This window comes from Trichechus manatus, unplaced genomic scaffold (genome assembly GCF_000243295.1).
Source record: "Trichechus manatus latirostris isolate Lorelei unplaced genomic scaffold, TriManLat1.0 scaffold00014, whole genome shotgun sequence".
Lineage (NCBI taxonomy): Eukaryota > Metazoa > Chordata > Mammalia > Sirenia > Trichechidae > Trichechus > Trichechus manatus.
In genome coordinates, this window is record NW_004443950.1 from 9,955,229 (window position 1) to 9,975,782 (window position 20,554).

At 50.3% G+C, this 20,554-nt stretch overlaps 1 protein-coding gene across 1 annotated transcript in view; it reads right to left on the reverse strand.

Moving 5' to 3' along the window:
- The window catches only part of NDRG4 (NDRG family member 4), a 32,030-nt gene extending 24,096 nt beyond the window's left edge, over positions 1-7,934 (reverse strand). Inside the window, exon 1 of the mRNA XM_004371532.3 lies at positions 7,804-7,934. The gene's annotated coding sequence lies outside the window, so the exon portion shown is untranslated. The remainder of the gene's footprint in view (positions 1-7,803) is intronic.
- Between the last annotated feature and the right edge of the window lie 12,620 nt (positions 7,935-20,554).

Here is a 20,554-nt window from a genome sequence, read left to right on the forward strand (position 1 = left end):
AAATCGCAACAAGAAGGAAGAATGCAAATTTGAAGGGAAGGGTGTAAAGGGGAGTTTTTTTTTTTACTGTTGTACTTTAAGTTAAAGTTTACAATTCAAGTTAGTCTCTCATACAAAAATGTATACATATACATCGTTATGTGACCCTAATTGCTCTCCCTATACTGTGACAGCACATTCCTCCCTTCCACCCTAAAGGGGAGATTTTTATTCTATAAGCCAGATGTTATGGATTGAATTGTGTCCCCCCAAAAATGTGTCAAATTGGCTAGTCCATGATTCCCAATATTGTGTGATGGTCCACCATTTTGTCATCTGATGTGATTTTCCTGTGTGTTATAAATCCTACCTCTGTGATGTTAATGAGGTGAGATTAGTGGCAGTTATGTTAATAAGGCAGGACTCAGTCTATAAGATTGTTGCTGTCAGGTGCCAGTCAAGTCGGTTCCAACTTATAGTGACCCTACCGGACAGGGTAGAACTGCCCCATAGGGTTTCCAAGGAGCAGCTGGTGGATTTGAACTGCCCACCTTTTTGGTTAGCAGCTGAGCTCTTAACCACTATGCGACCAGGGCTCCTCTGAGATTAGGCTGTGTCATAAGTCAATCTCTTTTGAGATATAAAAGAAAGAAGCAAGCAGAGAGACATGGGGACCTCCTACCACCAAGAAAGCAGAGCCAGGAGCCGTGCGCGTCCTTTCGACCTGAGGTCACTGTGCTGAGACACTCCTAGACCAGAAGATTGATGACGAGGACCTTCCTCCAGAACCGACAGAGAGAGAAAGCCATCCCCTGGAGCTGGTGCCCTGAATTTGGACTTCTAGCCTACTAGACTCTGAGAGAATAAATTTCTCTCTGTTAAAGCCATCCACTTGTGGTATTTCTGTTATAGCAGCACTAGACAACTAAGACACCAGGTTTAATTAAATCTAAAAAACCCAACTCATAGCGACCCTATAGGATAGAGCAGGACTGCCACACAGGGTTTTCAAGGCTGCAATTTTTAACAGAAGCAGATCACCACGTCTTTCTCCTTTGGAGCTGCTGGTGGGTTTGAACCACTGCCCTCTCAGTTAGCAGCCAAGCACTTAACCAGAGTACCACCAGGGCTCCTTGTTCTAGGGACTAGGACCTGGCTATCTTTGAAGGCCATTACTTAGCATACCCCCCACCCCATCCCGAACACTCCTGTGGTCCCACCTTTGCCCATGTTGTTCACTTTGCCTCGAGTGCCCGCCTCCTCCTTGGACTGATGGAAAGCCAACTTCAACATCCACCTTGAATGATTCCTCCCCCAAGCTTTCCAAAAGCATACCCACTCCACACACTGGGCTTCTCCTCTCCTCTTGGGAATTCCCGTGGGATTGATTTCATCAGAGCCACAGTACTTATCACCTTCCTTCGAGCATTTGTTAATTGTTAGTTTTAAAAAATATAACTTGAATTTCATGTACTACACACGCACTGAGAAAAAACAGAAAACAGAGGCACAAAAAGAAGAAAGTAAAAATCACATATAATCCTATTAACCAGAGGAAACCACTGTTAACATTTGGGCATGTATTCTTTCATTCTTTTTTCAACAGTAATCTATACATTGAAAAAAATAACTTAAAAAAAACCCACTGTTTTGGAACATCTCTTGGACTCTGGAGTCAGACAGCCCAGTTTGAATTCTAGCCAGCCATTTATCAGCTGTGTGACCTTTGGCAAGTTACTTAACCTCTCTGTGCCTCAGTTTCCTCATCTGTAAAAAGGAGAAAATAATGCACACACTTCAAAGGGTTGTTCTAACAATGAGTTAATGTATAGAAAGCTCTTAAGACTGTGCCTGGCACATGGCATATGCCATATAAGTGTGAGCTGTCATCACCGTTATTATTACACGTATATCGAGGGACATCTGTTCAGATGGATAAATAACCTTTATAATTAGCGGCTACCTGGGATTCCCTGGTATGAATCCACTCCCATTTATTTAACCTCCTCTACTGTTAGGCATTTAGGTGGTTTCTACCTTTTTTCTATAAACATTCTGGAAACAACACCTCTGCACACATCTTTATTTGTTCCTAAAAATTCATGAGTCACAGATCACACATATTTTTAAGCTTCTGATACTACATTGCCAACTTGGCCTTCATAAAAGTTGTACCAGTTACCCTCCTAAGCACGGAGGAACAGCATGCCCATGTCCTCACACCCACACACTGGCCGGCGGCCCTGGGCACACTTCATGATGTGCCAGTCCTGTCTCTCCTCCAACAGCCCCTGCCTCCTTACCCATCTATGTATCCCCCACCTCTTCACAGCAGCACCCCGGTGATGTTTACTGAAATGAATGAACTGGAAACGAGGATATGGGGGTCCTATTCTGAGCCTCCTAGGGCAATTCCAAGGACACCTGGTGGCCCAACAGCTAAGCACTCAGCTGCTAACCGAAAGGTTGGCAGTTCGAACCTACCCAGCAGCTCTGCAAGAGAAAGACCTGGCAATATGCTCCTGTAAAGATCACAGCTTAGAAAACTGCCTATGGGGCAGTTCTACTCTGTCACATAGGGTTCTCTGTTAATCAAAATCGACTCGACAGCACCTAATAACAACAGGGCAATTCCATGACTCAGTTTCTCCCACGTGTAAAATGTGGATTGATATACCTACCAACAACCAAACACTATTTAAATGTAGTCTGTAAAATTCTATGAGTTTCTCAACAACAAAAGTCAAATAAATTATTTTAAAAATTTTAATTTTTAAAAAATTGTATGGGGTACACATTCTTAAAATAAAACCATAATTCTAGACAGAACTGAAAAAAAGTTTTGCTTTTTAATCAAATAATTTTTTAAAAATTTCCAAGATCCACTATCGAGGCTCCCAAGGGACCATTTCAGAGAACCAAATTTGCCATTACAGAGCTCTTTCTGACTCCAAACCATCTTGGAAACATATCGTTTGGGTACAAATGCACGAAAACAATCACCTGCCTACTTGAAAACAGACCAATGTCCCACTTTCCCACATCACACTTTAAAAAAAAACCCACCTACAAAGGACACCAAGAGCTCGCCCCTGAGAACTGTAATGAGCTTGTGTGCAGGCTAACAGTGTACTGCGCTCCTTCGGTATCAGCTCAGCTCTTTCCCACAATGCTAATACAGTAGGACTGTTATTCGCACTTTACTGATGAGAAGACTGAGGCTCAGAGGAGTTATGAACTTGCCCAGAAGCTCAATCAGATGAGACCCAAAATTCCTATACCGATTCCAAAATCCCTGCCCTTCTTGCCCCTGCTGCTAGAAGACAACATGAGGGCATCTGACAACTTCCGGCTGAGATCAGCATTAGTTACCAGCGACACCTCCCGGAACGTCCTGTGCCACCCCTCTCCTCCCCTGGAAAAAAAGGACACACCAGGCCTGGGCACCTGGCTTTCCCAATAGACGTCCGGCCAGGGGGCCCAATCACAGATGCTGTGCCCCACCCTGTACCGTATGACGGGAACCTGAGGCTCCCCCAGAAACACATCTCAGAGAGGCCTGGAATGTACAGAGAACCCAGGAAGGAAGTAGGACATCCCAGAGGTAGGGAATGGAGTGACCAGAGCACAGGGAGGCTGGGGAGACTCCAGGACATTCAGCAGGCAGCTCAGGGACAACAGCCCTATGACTGCCATTTCTTGTTTGCCTAACAGACGCTGTACTCACGCTTCACACACACTCTCTCATCTAATCCACTGAAGAGCCTGACCAGGTAGGCACCACGACTATTCCATTTTACAGATGAGGAGACCGAAGTGTGGAGTAGCAAAGGGACTGGCCCCAAATCAGGCAGTTAGAACACAACCTGAAGACTCCGTCTGGCTCCACCTCTTGCCAGCAGTATGGACTTCAGGAATCGACCGAACCCATTGATAAAATGGGAATGATAATAAAATGGAAGACGTGAAAACTGTAAGCAACTAAATAAATCTGAATTTAAAAAAAAATGGTTCAGTGGGACAATGCCCTAACGCTGATGTGAGGGCAGGGAGTTAGAGGCCTCTATGAAACTATCCTGGACGCGTGGCTATGTGAGGCTGGACTCAGTCAACAATTATTGAGCACTTGCTGTATGCCACCACAGTAAACTGGCTCCCACTCCTGACTGTGATCTGCTCATCATCTCCAATTCCAACTCACAGCGACAGAGTAGAACTGCCCTGTAGGGTTTCCAAGGCTGTAATTTTTATTTTTCCTAAATTTTATTTATTTTGTTGTTGCTGGGAATATACACAGCAAAACATATACACCAATTCAACAGTTTCTACATGCACCATTTAATGACATAGATTACACTCTTTAAGTTATGCAACCATTCTCACCGTCCTTCTCTGAGTTGTTCCTCCCTCATTAACATAAACTTCCTGCCCCCTAAGGTTCCTATCTAATCTTTGGAGTTGCTGTTCTTAAAAGAGCATAATGCAAATTTTTGTGTAAGAGACTAACCTGAATTGTAAACTTTCACTTAAAGTACACCAATTAAAAAAAAAGAGCATAACTCAAGGCAGACCTTTCTACTAGTTAAGCTAAACTATTGTTCAGTTTTAAGATGACTTTAGAGGATATTTTTGGCTTAAGGTTTAAAGATGATCTCAGGGAAATAGTTTCAGGGGTTCATCCAGCCTCTATGGCTCCACAATGTCTAGAGTCTATGAGAATTTGAAATTCCGTTCCCCAAGACTGTGATCTTTACCAGAGCAGACTGCCACATCTTTCTCCCGTGAAGCAGCTGGTGAGTTCGAACTGCTGACCTTTCAGTAGGCAGCTGAGCACTTAACCACTGAGCCACCAAACCAAAACCAACCAAATGCATTGCCATCAAGTTGATTCCAACTCACAGCGACCCTATAGGACAGAGTAGAACTGCCCCATAGGGTTTCCTAGGCTGTAATCTTTAAAGAAGCAGACTGCCACATGCAGCTAATGGGTTTAAAAAATCTCAGAAAGCAGGATAAATTGGGCTGAGGGCAGATGCAAACTCCCTGGTGGCCAGCCAGGCAGGGCAGGTGGAGTTCCCCATCACAGGGACAACCAAGATCAAGAACCAGAGGGCGGCCTAAGCCTGTGAGGTGCCCACCAGGGCCCAGGCGCTGACCAGGCGTGCCTCCTGCACTATCTCAGGGAGCCTCACACCAGTTCTCAGGGGGAGGAAACACCCGTTCCATCTTTAAGACAAGTAAACTGATGTCAAAGAGGTTAAGTAACCTGCCTGAAATCTCCGAGCAGGCAACTGGCAGGGCAGGGATTTGAACACAGATCTGCGAGACAAGGAAAGGGCAGGAGTGGGCTGGAGAGAGAGGGGAGGCTGAAAAGACCTTGACATGGAGATTGAGGGACACATTGTCCCCCATGGCCTAGCTGGAGGTACAATAGGGCACCTGTGAATAGCAGTGATGGTGGGGGGGCGGTCCTGTTCCAACCTGGCTGGGGGCTCAGAAAGCCTGCCAGAACTCGGGGAGCCCGTCCTGACCCCTGGATACAGGAGATGAGGACACACCACATTGGCCCCCAAAGCCTGGCCCCCACTGGAGGCCCCTATGACTCCTGTGAGTACTCCTGTTCTAGGCCCTTCAGGGGCAGGAAGAAGAGAGAGGGCCCAGGAGTTCTGTCCCTGCAGGGCTCTAAAAACCCACGGAGCTGTAAAATCTTCCCCTCCAGAGGATAACAAGTCCAGTGGCCCATGCAGGTCCCCTGGACATAGGCGAGGTTGGCCTGCCTCAAGTGAGCCATGCAAGGAAAAGTTAGCAAAGGATTGGAGGGGGGGTCCTGCCCTAAGCACCCTGGGAGGTGCCCAACCCTGTGACTAACTGGGCTCAGAAATGCCACCAGTGGCACGTCGGAGCACCTGGCCAGAGTTTCGGGTGCTCCAGGAACAGACTCCACCTTCCCTTCTGAGACCCTGCACTCACAGCCTCAAATTCCGATCTTGACCTCATTCCAATCCCCCTCCCCCCCACACACACCTCAGGCACCCCAGGCTCCACACCACTGCACCTGCCCTTACGCTGCTCCCTCAGCCCTTTGGCCTGCAATGCCACCTTGTCCTCCGTGAATAGAAACTCTGTTTTGTAGGGTCCAGCTCAAACGCTGCCACATGCTCAAAGCCTCTCTACTCCCCTCCTGGCCCCTGACTCACCCTCCAACCTGCTTCCTGGGTGCCCCAGATTGCTGTGCCCTCCCCTGTCTTGTAACGCAACTCCTGTGCTCTGTTCCCTTGCACCAGACAGTAAGATCCTCCAGGACAGGGACCAAACCCTCCCAGGTGCCAGAGGGCATTTGCTGGGAGTCCATGTGTTCAATCAATACACACTGATGGAGCACCTATCAGTCCCAGGCCTGGAAGGATCTGCAGTAAGAAGAGGCAGAGAACCAGACTGTCTCCCTTTCTGCCCCCTTTCTGCTGTCTGGGTCTCTCCAAAGTCTATGCTCAGAGAGCCGACAGAGCTGCCTGTGCAATTGGCCTTCATGCCCAGGAGAGCTTCTCCCTCAGATCCCTGCCTTGCTCCCTTTCCCGATTCTTCCAGGCACAGCCCAGTGTCCTCTGCTGATCTCCGCCACAGCTCCATGGGCATGGGTTCCAGGGGCCAGTATCCAGCCACTTCTCCGAGGAGTCCCAGGCTGAGGGCCCCCCAGTCATCAGCATCCAATCTGGCTTCCCACTTCCCAGGCCACTTGGCCTCTACTCCTAGAGAGAAACTTCTCCCCACAGGGACAGGCGGCCAGACTGCCCCAGGAAACAGAAAGCGAGGCGCACGGCAGCGGTTCTTCTGGAAGTCCAGGAAGCTCCTTTGTTGGGGGACAGCTACGCTGATTAGATAGCTGAGACTCCGAGTTCCCTTTCGGAGACCTGAGCCGAGCACTGCTGGTCGTGACCCCTGGGGGTCGATCCCCTGATCCGCGTTCCCGCCGCCCGCGCTCTGCCCAACTGGACACCGGGCAACAGAGGCTCAGAGGGGCGAGGCGGGCGGGGCGGGGCTCCGCACAGGGCTTGGTAGCTCCCAGGCGAGTTATTTGGCACGCGCAACCCTTCCTCCTGCTGGAACCCGAGACGCCCCAAGCCCCAGCCCCCGCGCGCGGCACGCGCTCCAACTCGGGAAGTGGCAGGTGGCGAGGGCCGCGCGGAGGGCCGGCCGCGGGGAAGGGCCGGTGGTACCTGTGAGCAGTTCGATCTTGTGGCCCAGCACCTTCATGTCTGCGCCCGGGCTGCCCGGCTCGGGGCTGAGGCGTCAGGGGAGCGCGCTCGACCGGGCGGGGAGAGGAGCGCAGGAGGCTCGGAGCAGCAGGAGAGCTAGGCAGGAGGAGCCGCCGGGAGCCAGGAGCGCTCTCGCCGCCCCCTACGCCGCGCTCCCCCGGCAAAACGGTTTTAAAAAATCCACCAATTGCACGGCCGTGCACCCCCAAAAGGCGCCCGCCGCCACCTGGTCAGGGTGAACTCCGGCAGGCGGAGAGAGCGCGCAGGGTGGGTGGGGGTGACATTCGGGAGGCGGCGGCGGGAGGGGGCCTCCGCCGGAACAAAGAGGCTCCGCCGCCCCGGGCGTCGGGCTGGGGGACGTGAGGATGGCAAAGGGCCGTGGCCTCGGGAGTTCCCGCCTGGCGGGCACTGCGAGGAGCAAGAGCAGGGGGTGGGGTGCGCCCCTCCCTCGCGCAGGCGACATGTGCCCCCGCAAGAAGGCGCCCGGCTCGCAGGTCTGGGGGCGCGCGCCGCAGCCACAAAGGTAGGGGTGCGGGGGTCGGGGGCTGCAGGGACCAGGGCCGCCACTCACCTAGGGTGATCTGAGCGAGACAGACACGAAGGCGGGCAACTGGGCCTGGGCGCCGTGGCCGCCAGCGCGCGGGTGCAAGTGCCTGCAGCCCCTCCGCAGTTCCCGCCGCTGCCCCGGGCGGAGGCCGAGCGAGGGGTGGGGCGGGGCGTCTCGGGGGGCGTGCCCGCGGGGGCGGGGGAGAGGTCGCTGGCCCGCGGCGCTGGTCCGGGCCTGGCCGCTGGACCCGGAGGGCGGTCCCGAGGCGCTGCTTCCGCCTTCTGCAGCGGCTGGAGCGCCCTGGGTTTGCGTGGGTGGGCGGGCGAGTGGAACGCGGCGTCACCCTGGCCTGACCGAGACCCCTGGTCGATCCTTCCCCCACCCCCGACCACGCCTGCTTCTCACCTCCTTAGACTCCGGGAGGAAGGGTCCTCGCCGCTCGGCCTCCGCCAGGTGCGGTGTGCGACCCCTTCCGTCCCTCCAGTCCCCTTCTAGCCGCGCTGCGTCGGGTGCCGGGGGAGGGGGCGGCCTCCGCCTCAGTCTTTGTTTAGACTCTAGAAGGGAACCCCATCCGGAAGCGGCAGCCCTCCCCGTCGTACCGCGCACCTCTTGTTCCCGCAGTTCGGCCCCGCTCGCGGCCACCAGGGACCCGCTGGAAAAAAGCCCTGGTGGAGGGGGTTGCGAAGAAGCAGGTGTGCAGGTGCCCTTGGGGCGTGGCCCCTAGTCTTCAGAGTTTAAGGGTTTTCTTGGGGACTATTGCGGGAGTGACAGGCTCCTGGCAAAGATATGCTGAGCCCTGGGGGTCCAGCCCAAAGTGTGGCGAGATCCCTGCTCCCGCCAATTCACCCTACGTTATTGCAAAGGAACTGGGAGGTCGGTGTCTTCCTCTGCTCACCCTATCTGGCCCTGTGTTGCTTCCATCTGCCACCCCTACCCTCAAAAGGGAACCCCAAAGGCCCTGGGTGGAGAGGGAGAATGGAAATCTGTTGACCCTAAAAATGTATTTGGTCAGAAAAAGCCTGAGAGGAGACAAGGCAAGGAGGGGCAGAACCCTGCCTTGAGTGTCTGGAGGCCCAGGTTCTACTTTGGCTCTGCCGGTGACCTTGGGGTGGGGAGCTCTCTATCCCACCTCCTGGATTCCAGCCCTTGTGGTGCAGAATGAATGTGCTGAGCCAGGCCATGTTGGAGGTCCAGGATGAGGATAGGGTGGCGGGTCAAACATCCTTCCCCATCACTGCACCTTCCAGCTGGACTGCTTTGGGGTGAGGTTCCCAAGCTGCTGTGGAAGCTGCTGGGCCTGTGGAGTAACCCACTGAGGAGATTGTGCCCAGGTGGGGCACGTGTATAAACAGCATATATACTTGGGGTGCAGTGTATAAACTGTGGGAGGTGGCAAGCTTGGGTTCTCCTAACAGCTCTGTGGCTCACCTCAGGGAAACCTCTGCTCTTGGTTTCCTCCTGAAAAGGAGCACCTAAAATTAATAACTGATTAATAGGGGCCTTGGTGGCACAATGGTTAAATGTTTGGTGGCTAACCAAAAGGTCAACAGTTTGAATCACCAGCCACTCCTCGGAAACCCTATGGGGCAGTTCTGTGGGGTTTTTTGCACTTGTCCAATGTGAGACTCCATTTTAATTTTTAGAATAAGTCTCAGCCTGTCATTTCCTTAAGTTTCCACTGTGCTTTAGAGAAGAATGGGGAAACTTTAACAAATAATGCAACTTTAACCACTCCCAACAATGGAGGAAGCAAGAATATGGTTTGTAAAGAAATGTTTGTCAGGGAGTGTTTTTCCAGAGGATCTCGAAATAATGGTTGCGCAGCGTGATGAACGTATATATACAAGGCAGAAAATTTCTTACTGGATTAACTCCAGGAAATCTATCAACTAACCTTGTAGAACTTGCTATTGTCTTATAACTATATGTAAATCCACGTTGCCCTGATTGTAACCAGAACACTTGTTCTCTCTACCGGATAGAAACCCCTTACACTCTTGCCCTACAGAACACTGTGTTGTGAACCTCTTGACCCTGTGTTTCCCAGCTGGCGAATTGTTTTATCCCTCAAGAAAACTCCTTGCTTTTACTTTAAGTAGGCTCAGTGATTTAGCTCTACGACACTCCTTTGTCAAGGCTGGAGGGCAGTGGTGACTGGGTAAACCCCAAGGTCCAGAAGGCTGTGTATGTATATGTACATATATATATGGAAACACTGGTGGTGTAGTGGTTAAGAGCTACGTCTGCTAACCAAAAGATCAGCGGTTCAAATCTACCAGGCGCTCCTTGGAAACTCTATGGGGCGGTTCTACACTGTCCTACAAGGTTGCTATGAGTCAGAATGGACTCGACAGCAGCAGGTTTGGTTTTGGTTTTTTGTATGTATATATAGGTGGAAAACCAGTCCTTAAGAGCTTGGGCTGGCTGTACTATTTCCTGGCTGTGTGATATCAGGCAAATTACTTACCCTTTCTGAGCCTCCGTGTCATACTTTGTGAAATTGGAATGATACCAAACTCAGAAGGCAGATTTAGTAAAGAAAACAATTAGTGTAGTATGGGACACACGGTTTAAGTATTCAATAAATGGCCACCTTTTTTTTTTGCTATTATTATTGATGATGAGGTTGTTATTATTGCATTTGAGACTCTTTCATACTTTTCTGAAACCTAGCCCTTAAAACCATTTCAGACCTAGTCATTGAATAAAATTGTTGATGTTTATGTTCTATTTACATAATTCACAAGGCCTAAGCCTGTTCTGAATTCCTTGGAGGAATGCAGGCACTCAGAGGGCATAAAAGTCTGCCTACAAGAACTTCAACACACCACACATCCGTATGTGTGCAGAATGGCGTCTGAATGGTCTTGAACTGATGTAGACAATCCGCTAAGCTCAGATAATTCATGAACCCCACATGAACATGAGGGAGGGTCAGTTGTGAATTTGTAGGAGGAATCTTGGCAGACCCCTAGAAGTGAAGACTTCATAGATGATGAATGTAGTTGTAAGAAACCCCCTGAGCCATTGCCTCAAGCAAAGGGGATAGGCAGGTATAAGGGGGCATGGGCCCATTCTGGAGAAATCAGCCATGTCAGGCGGCCGAGAAGCGCCCCCTGCTGCCGAGTTCTCTTCATCGTTAACACCCTGAGGAGGAAGCCTGATGTTTGGGGACAGGCTGGATGGCAGGATGACAGGGTATTGTTTTTTTTTTAATAATTTGTTTTATATATTTTCGTCATTGTTGAAAATACACACAGCAGAGCATACCCCAATTCAACAACTTATGCATGTACATTCTTCAAGTTGTGCAACCATTCTCACCCTCCTTTTCTAGATTATTCCATTATTAACAAACTCTCAGCCCCCTAAGCTTCTTATCAAACCATTGCAGCTGCTGTTGTCGATTTGATCCCCTATAGATAGTTCTTTATAAGAGCACAATGCTTAAGGCAGACATTCTTTACTAATTAAACCAAACTATTGTTTGGTTTAAAGAAGACTTCAGGGGATATTTTTAGTTTAAGGTTTAAAGATTATCTCAGGGCAATAGTTTTAGGGGTTCATCTAGCCTCAATGGATCTGGAAAGTCTGGATTCCCTGAGACTTTGAAATTCTGTTCCCCTTTCCCCCTTTTGATTACGATACTTGTATAGAATCTTCGATCAAAACATTCAGTATTGGTAGCCGGGCACCATCCAGTTCCTCTGGTCTCATGGCAAAGGAGGCAGTTGTTCATGGAGGCAATTAGCCACACGTTCCATATCCTCCTCCTGTTCCTGACTCCCCTTCTTTGGATGGCAGGGTTTTAACAGAGGGACAGCAGAGCCCTGCAGAGGGCCAAGCTGTTGGCTGGGACAGGGGGCTTCTAAGAAGTGTCCTCTCAGTCTTGCTTCTAATTACCTAAAAGATACTGGGTTAAGTCATTGCTTTCTCTCGACTTCTGTTTTCCCATTTGTAAAACAGGCAGGAAAAGCCTGGCTAGCCTACACCTAAGCTGTAGACAAGACACAGTCTTTCTGAAGACCCCTCTGAGCTTTCATTTCCTCGTCTGTAAATTGTGGCTAATATCTCAGTTAGGAGTACCTGAGCAGCACAAACGGTTAAGTGCTCAACTACTAACTGAAGGGTTGGTGGTTTGAACCCACCCAGAAGCAACTCAGAAGAAAGGCCAGGCAATCTTCTCCTGAAGGGTCACAGCCTTGAAAGTCCTACGGAGCACAGTTCTACTCTACACACACGGTTTCGCCGTGAGTTGGAATTGACTCTACGGCAACTGGTTATATCAGTCAGGGTTTTTAGTTGCAAGAAAGAGAGTCCCACTCTGGCTAATTTAAGCAGAAAAGGGCTTTGCTAAAAGGAGGTGGGAAGCTTTCAGGATCTCAGGAGCCAAGCAGGCTCAACACTGCAGCATTGTTCTGGTGTCAAAACCACCATGAAAACAGATAGTGGTGATGGCCTCACAACATGATGAATGTAATTTATGTCACTGAATTGTACGTGTAAACAAATATTGAAAAGGCAAATGTCTTGTTATACATATGTTTACCACAAATGACAATAATAAAAAATCACCACCTCCATCCCCCGGGCATGGACCATGGTGCAGCCGTCAGGACCACGGCTGCCTCTGAAGCTAGAGGTCATGCTCCTGTCACAGCTGCCACCATCTTTCCCAGAATGAATGCTGTGTGGCCTTAGCTTCCTCGTTCCAGGTTCTGAGTCACCGTCAAGAACGGGGACGTCTGATTGGAGGAGCTCAGATTATGTCAAAGCTGCAATGGAGGCTGGTAAAAGATATTTTCAGTTTTTCTAGTGGGAGGGGCCTGGGTGTCGCAAGTGGTTTGTGATCAGCTGCTAACCTAAAAGTTGCCAGTTCAAACCCACCCAGCAGCTCCACGGAAGAAAGGCCTGGCAAACTGCTTTTGTAAAGATTACAGTCAAGAAAACTCTGTGAGGGTTGTTAACGAATGTCATAAAACAATATGTGTACTACTGTTTCATGAGAAACTATTTGTTCTGTAAGCCGTCACCTGAAGTACAATAAAAAAAAAGAAAACTCTGTGGAGCAGTTCTACTCTGTAACACATGGGGTTACCATGAGTCAAGGGCCAACTCAACAGCAGCTAACAACAACAGTGAGAGATGGGCTCTGCCTCATACGAAGGGTGTGTCAGGTGCTGCTGGCCAAAAGAGTGACAAGTGCCACTTCAGATAACAATGGACTTGTGACACACACGGGTCACTTGACTTCATGGAGCCTGGCATGGGGGAGCACTTGCTCCCTGGTTGCTGTGATTGCTGTCCTCACACTACAAACTCAGTGTCAGTCAGGGGTGCTCCTGCAGACCGTCGTCTTTGATTTTTCAGCGGGTGAAAGACAAAAGGACCTTGAAGATGGTGTGGCTTGCTGCCCTTCCAGATGCAGAGGCAGCTCTAGTCCCGCTGCCAGGAGGACAGGTGACGGGGTTTTTCCATTGTGGTGATGAATTGGGCTGAGTCACCATCCTTCTCAGGTCCCCTCGTGACCATGACTGGGAGCAAAGTAGAATGAACCAGCTGGTGGGGTCAAGGGTGCAGATGAGCCTGGGGCCATGGAAGCTGCCTCGGCCGAGTGACGGTGGGGGCACACCCCCCATTCATGCCCCCCACGAATGATGAGCCAAACAGCCTCAGAGAAGAGAGGATCCTTTCTCTTCCTTTATAGTATCTGTTGAGCACCTCTTTGGTGCCAAGCCCTGTGCTGTGGGTTCACTGGAGAACCAGAGCTGACCAGGATGTTGACTTTGACCCCAAGGTGTCCATGCATTGCTGGTGGAAATCAGCTCGGAGTCCCACAATGTGGGCACCGGGCAGGCTCTGCCAGGATGTGTAACTGAGGGTACCACTGAATGCAGTGGGGCCTGGAGGGTCAGCAAGGGCTTCGTGAACAGGAGGCCTCTGAGCCTACAGATGTGGAAGGTCAGCAGATGGAGATGAGAAAGGGGGCGGTTGGGGGAGAGCAGCATCCATCCACCTACCCACCCATCCACCTATCTATCCACCTACCCACCCTCCTTCTCACCCATCTACCCACCAAACCACCCACCCACCCATCCATTCATCCTCCCATTCCCCTACCCACCCATCCACCTATCTATCCACCCACCTACCCTCCTACCCACCCATCCACCCACCAAACCACCCGCTTACCCATCCACCTATTTATCTACTTGTCCACCTATCTATCCATCCATCCAACCACCAAACAACCCACCACCCATCCATCAGTCCACCCACCCACCCATCCATCCACCCACCCACCCACCCATCCATCCATCCACCCATCCACTCTCCCAGCCATCCACCCATCCAACATTCGTCCATCCACCCACCCATCCATCCAGCAGACACTGGGTAGCTCCTACATGAACCAGGCCTTTCCTAAATTCCTGGAGGCACAAAGCCAGGTACTTTGCAGCCACAGCCCCCAACAGGAGCTCCTGAATTGCGGTGGAGAATGCTGAATGTGTGAGCAGATGGTGAGAAAGCTGGAGTGAGGAGGTGGGCAAGGCAGAGTGCCTGGCCTCAGCCTGGCTCTGGAATTTCACAGCCGTCAGAATATCTGCTGCCAGTCTGGACCATTCAAAGGCTATGTTGCTGCTCTCTTTATGTATAAGGACCCTCCTTCCTGCAGGGCCAGCCCTTTGCTCTCCAGGTAACTCCAGATGCCCCCTATCTCCTCTTCTATCATGGAGGACAGTGGACCCCTTTAGTTCCCTTTGAAAAGACCCCTCCACCTCCCCTGGAAGTATTACCAGATTCATGGAGCCCCAATCTGTGCTGAGCAAAGGCAGAGGTGGATCTGATAACATTGGTTTTCATTACGGTAGTCAGACATACAGAGGAAAGAATTAAAAAATTACCCATAACCCCACTGTCTAAAGATATCTGGTATTAATATTTGTGTGTACAGGGGTATAACCTTCAGCATCTCTCTCTCTCTCTCTCTCTCTATATATATATATATATATATATAGTAAAAGCCAGAACCTGTGTCAGGCAGAAACCTGTCAGAGAAGGAAACCTCAAATATTTTCTACTAAAATGAGCGATAGAAAAGTGATAAGACCGCACCCTGTCAAAGGCAGAAAACTTTTGAAACCTGGAAAAACAAGGCAGTCCCGACGAGTTCCAGCTCTCACAGGTTGTATATGTGTGCTCAGAATTCCTGAGACCCATTTGATATATTAATCTAAACGTGAAAAAAGCACTTCTTTCTCACGTATCTTTCCTGATAGGAAGTGGTGTGCTTACAACAATAATCCAACTTCATTCAACAGTCACTTACTAAGTGACCACTGAATGTGAGATGTGACACTGCATTCGAGGTGGGACGCTGTATTAGTTTCCTTTTGTGCTACTTATAACAAATTGCCACAAACATTGTGGCTTAAAATAGCACACATTTACTTTTTCATAGTTCAGAAAGTCAGAAGTCCAAAATTAGTCTCACTGGGCTCAAATCAAGATATTGGCAGGGCTTCTGGAGGCCCTTTTCAGCTTCTAGTTAGGGAGACCTGATGGCGCAGTCGTTAAAGTGCTTGGCTGCTAACCCAGAGGTTGGTGGTTCAAACCTACCAGTTGCTCCACAGGAGGAAGGTGTGGCAGTCTGCTTTTGTAAAGATGTACAGCTTTGGAAACCTTATGGGGAAGTTCTACTACGGTCACTGTGAGTCGGAGTCCACTCAACAGCAGTGGGTTTTTGTTTGTTTGTTTTTAGTGGTGGCCTGTATTCCTTGGCTTGTGGTCTCTTCCTCCATCTTCAGAGCACATCACTCCAGTCTCTGCTTCCATCATCACAGCACCTTCTCTGACTCTGCCTTCTCCTGCCTCCCTCTTATAAGGACTCTTGTAATTACATCAGGCCCACCTGGATAATAGAGGATAATCTCCCCATCTCAAGAGCTTTAGATTAATCCTATCTACAAAGCCTCTTTGCTACATAACGTAACATATTCACAGGTCCTGGGATGAGGACATGGATGTATTTAGGAGGCCATGGTTCAGCCTACCCTGGGGGCTCAGTTTCCTTATCTGTAAAGTAGGTAGGCATGTTGCCCCCAGTCCTGTCTACATGTGACATGCTGGGCCATTGTAAAGACTGTTGTTCTCTCTGATCACTGCTGCGCTGGGGTAATCCCTGGGCTAGTGGGAGATTGTACTTACCCATTGCATTTGGGGACTTGGTGTTGAGGACTGGCAGGTGGAGGAACGGGAAGGGGCACAGGACCCTCCTTTCTCTTTTGCCACAGACCAGCTCTCCCTGGGCTTAGTCAGGCTGTCGCTGAGTCATTCTCAGCCCACTGGTTCCCTATCCCAAGCACTGGTCCCCCATGCAAAGCTCTTTCTGGACAGAATATGTATGTCATCTTGCCGACCCCTCCTGTGTCCTAGCATCCTGAGCAGATGAAGTGTGTCGTCTAGCTGACCCCTCCTGTGGCCTACCACCCTGGATGGTGGCATAGCTGCTGTTCAGCCTCAATCCAAGTCCAGTTTCTGGGATGCTCAAGGGAGCTGCTATCAGCCTTTGGGGCCCAGGATGGGTTTTGAAGCCATCTCTCTCAAGATATTGGTGCTGGCTTGGATCCAGGTGGAAATCTCACTGCAAAGTCAAATCCAGGTCACATGTAATTTGGTGGGGCCACCTGAGGGGACAGTGACTGTCCTCAGGGAGACAGAAGAGGGCAGAGGCCTACATGGGAGCTCTCAAGGTAGTCAGAGCTCAGTCCTAAGGCCAAAACATTGCTTGTCAGGTTGGGCTGGGTGAGGTCACCAGAATGGCAAGAGAGGCCTTCTAGGAGAAGGGAGCCCCAGGCAGGCAAATGAGGAATGATGCTGGATGGGCAGATAGCGGAGTTCTAGGACCGCCTATGGGCTCAGGCCTGAGGGTGCTGGCTCTGGGTCCGTTGGTAATCATTAGGACCGCCATGTCTTGACCTCTTCCTGTGCCGGGTAGGGTCCTAAGAACTCACAACATCAGACTCATCATGTGAGTACCATGCCAATCTGCCAGAGGAGGGACTAGCCAGCCGGTGTACAGTCCCCCACGGTTCCAAGTGCTAAGCACCCTTAACCCCTTCAGTCACCATAACAGCTCGATGAGGTGGATGCTATCATCATCCCCTTTTACAGATTAGGAAACTGAGGCTGGGAAAGGTAAAGTCACTTGCCCGCTCACGGAGCCAGTAATTGGGATTGCACAAAGGCAGAGTGGTTCCAGGGTCTCTGTTCTTAACCATTCTGCTCTACTGCCTCTCTAGATGATATGTTGATAACAATAATATGAATAACAACATCAATAGTACCACCTCACAGGATCTTTCCGTTTACAACATATTCTCGTCCTGTTTTGTCTTGTCATCCTGACAGCGGGTGGTCATCACAATGAGTGCCCCTGGTCTTACTTGTTTTTTTTTTTTTTAATAGTACTTCAGGTCGTGGTCTTACATTTTGGGAAACAGAGACCCTGAGAGGGGCACACCAGCCATCCAAGGCAAAGGTGGGATTCCTTCCCAGGTCTGCTGGCTCCAAGCCAGACTCTCTCCTCCACCAGCTGCCCCTCCTTACCCTGGTGCATTATTTATGGCCCATTACTTGCCTCCTGCAGGCGCCCAGATGCTGCCTGCCAGAGGCTGTGACCTCACTGTGCACCCGGGAGAGGACCAAGGGCAACGCCTTACCCTCCACCCCTGCCGCCCCCGCCTCGGAGCAGCTTCTGGGTCTCTGCAGGTTCCTAGTGTGTGACACAGCCTTACCCCCTCTTCCCACCCACGACAACCACCCTGTGAGCATGTTGTCCTCTCTGCCAGCCCAGCCAACATAATCAGCAAGCTCCCAACTTCCTAAGCAAAGCAGTGGCCGCAGCGAGGCCCACTCTCACCATGGCCCTGGCTGGAGTAGGGAGGGTGTGTGGTGTGTGTGTGTGTGTGTGTGTGTGTGTGTGTGTGTGTGTTTATGAGGTGTGTGTATCTGTGTGTGTCTGCGTGAGTATGCATGGGCATGGTTGTATATGGTATGTGTGTGTGTTGTGGGGGAGGCTGTGTGTGTATGTTATACATATGGAGGTGGGATAGGTATGGTGTGTGGTGTTTGTATATGTGTGTGTCTATATGACTGTCTACAGGCATGTGTGGTGTGCATAAGTATATATGTGTGTGTCTGTGTGTGGGGTTGTCAGCGCACGTGTGTTTTGTGTGTGTGTGGATATGGTATGTATGTCTTTGTGTGTGATGTGTCTATAACGGGTGTGTCTATATATGTATGTGTGGGTCTGTGTGTATCTGTATACGTGTGTGTGCATGGTGGTTATGTGTCTCTGTGTGTTTGTGTGTGGTAGCGAGTGGCACATGTAGTATGGAATGTGTGTGTATCTGTGTGTGTGTTATGCAGCCATTGAGCAGGCAGCTTGCTCAAGGTGGCTGGTTTCCTATCCAGAGACCTGGGTTCTGATCCTGGGGTGTCCTTGAGGTTTCTGAGTCCTTGGGCAGATCACATGCTCTCCCAGGGCCTCAGTTTCCCCATCTGTAGAGTAGGTGAGGCCCTCTGCCCTGCTGTGCTGGGGTCATTTGTACCCCAGCCTGGGCGTAGAGGTCAGCCAATCTGTGCAGCTCTGGCTCTTAGCCGCTATTTACAAACTGACCACAGGTGCCAGATTTTCCTTGTGCCAATCGGGAACTGATAAACTGCTAAGAAGGGACGTGCTTGAGCCCTTTTTTGGCTCTCTGTCTTGCAGCCTATCATCTGGCTTGTTCTCGTTCCTAACCCACCACCTCTGCCACAGGCCCCAGCCAAACCATCCGTTGGTGAAGGAAGCAGAAGGTGGACCCCAGCCCAGCCAGGTGGGCTAGAGGGCAGGAGGAGGTGCTGCAGGGCCTGGGAGGCAAGGCCCACCCACCACATCCCCCAGCTCTGGGGAGGCTTCATCAAGGGAATTCACATCCATCCCTATGGAGGATGAGGGAGACTTCTTCCTGGGAGTGAACCGGTGGGGAGTTTAGGGCCCAGAGGCGCTGCTCACCCTGTTGTTTCTTTCCACCCTCAGCCCCACCCTGCTCTTGCTTTTAGTGGAAAGTACAAAGAAAGTCTAAGGTCAAAGGAAAACCAATCACCCATAATCCCTCTACCTGGAGACCATCATTGGATATGTTGGCCTGTTTCCTCCGAGCCCCCTTAGATGCAAGTTTTCTTTACATTGATGAAATATCATAGACACTTGTGGTATCTGCTTTTTCATCTAAGTTAACATCCCAAACATTTCACCACATTATTAGGAACATGGTTTTAAACGGCTGCATCCTGTTCTCTTAGGTAGATGGCCTATAATTTACTTAATCATTCTCCTGTTGTGAAGTACTGCAATTGTTTCCAGTGATCTGATAACAGCTATAACCCGGCATCATGCCCTTGACATCGGAAGGGGGTGGTCTGGGGGTCAGTCAAGGTCCCACCCAGGGTTCAGAACTATGTCCCAACCTCCAGATCTGAGATGTATTATCCGTGGGGTTTAGGTGGGGAGGCTTTTTCTCTCTTCAACTCAAGGGAGGTCCTTCCATCTGAGTTTTGAGGTTTCCCCAGGTGCCAGCCATCTCACTTTCCTCGCTTTGGGCTGTTTCCCTCTTCTTCCTCCCCCCACTGCCCTTCAGTCCCTGTAACTCCTTTCCTTCCTTCCCCCTGGGCCCCCTCCTCATCCCTGGGGCCTCCTGGGCGAGGTGAGGAAGCGTGCCTTTGGATTCTGCAGGTGAATGGTCCAAGACATCTAGGTCTTTCACCAGACCCAGACACACCTCCTGTGTGTTATTTTGCTAAAAGAATCTCTTTCCTTTTCTCTGTCTTTGGTTGCTTATCAAATACCCTCTTCTTTACGTTAGCGTTGGTTTGGGCCAGGGCCCAAGAAGGGGAGGGGTATGTGGGAAAGGAAACTGCCCCATCACATAAACAATACTTTGCTAAACATCTTCGTGCATACATCCCTGAGGTGACTGCCCCTCAGCAGCCCTCCTGGGTTTCTCTGTGCTCCGTGTTTTACGATCAGTAGCTGTCACAGCTCTTGGTCCACTCAGTGGTGTCCCTGACCTTGCCCTGCCCCGACACACCCAGATATTAACATTTTTTTGCTAACAGAGCCCTAATTTTGTTCGAATAGTGGAGAGGGTGTCACAGGACTGGGGGAGGATGGGCCTCTTTCCAGACCCAGGTGGTGAATTTTCTTTTTGAAATTGTACTTTAGGTGAAGGTTTACAGAACAAATAGTTTCTCATTAAACAGTCAGCACACATATTATTTTATGACATTGGTTAACAAACCCACGCCATGTCAACACTCTCCCTTCTCGACCTTTTTTTTGGGGGGGGGGTGAAAATACACATAGCCAAAGATACAGCGTTTCAAAAATTTCTACACTCACAATTCAGTGACATCAGTTACGTTCTTCCAGTTGTGCTGCTATTCTCAGTTTAGGTGAAGTTTTACAGAACAAAATAGTTTTTCATTAAACAGTGAGTACACATGTTGCGCTATAACAATGGTTAACAACCCCACTACGTGTCAACACTGTCCTTACTCAACCTTGGGTTCGCTATCACCAGCTTTCCTGTCCCCTTCTGACAGGCGGTGAATTTTGACCCCTGTGGACCAATCCTGGGAATCCCATGCCCCTTGCCAGGGCGTGGCTTAGCATGGCCACATGACATAACTCCTGCCCATGAGACCGAGGGGAAGTCTACAGCAGAACTTC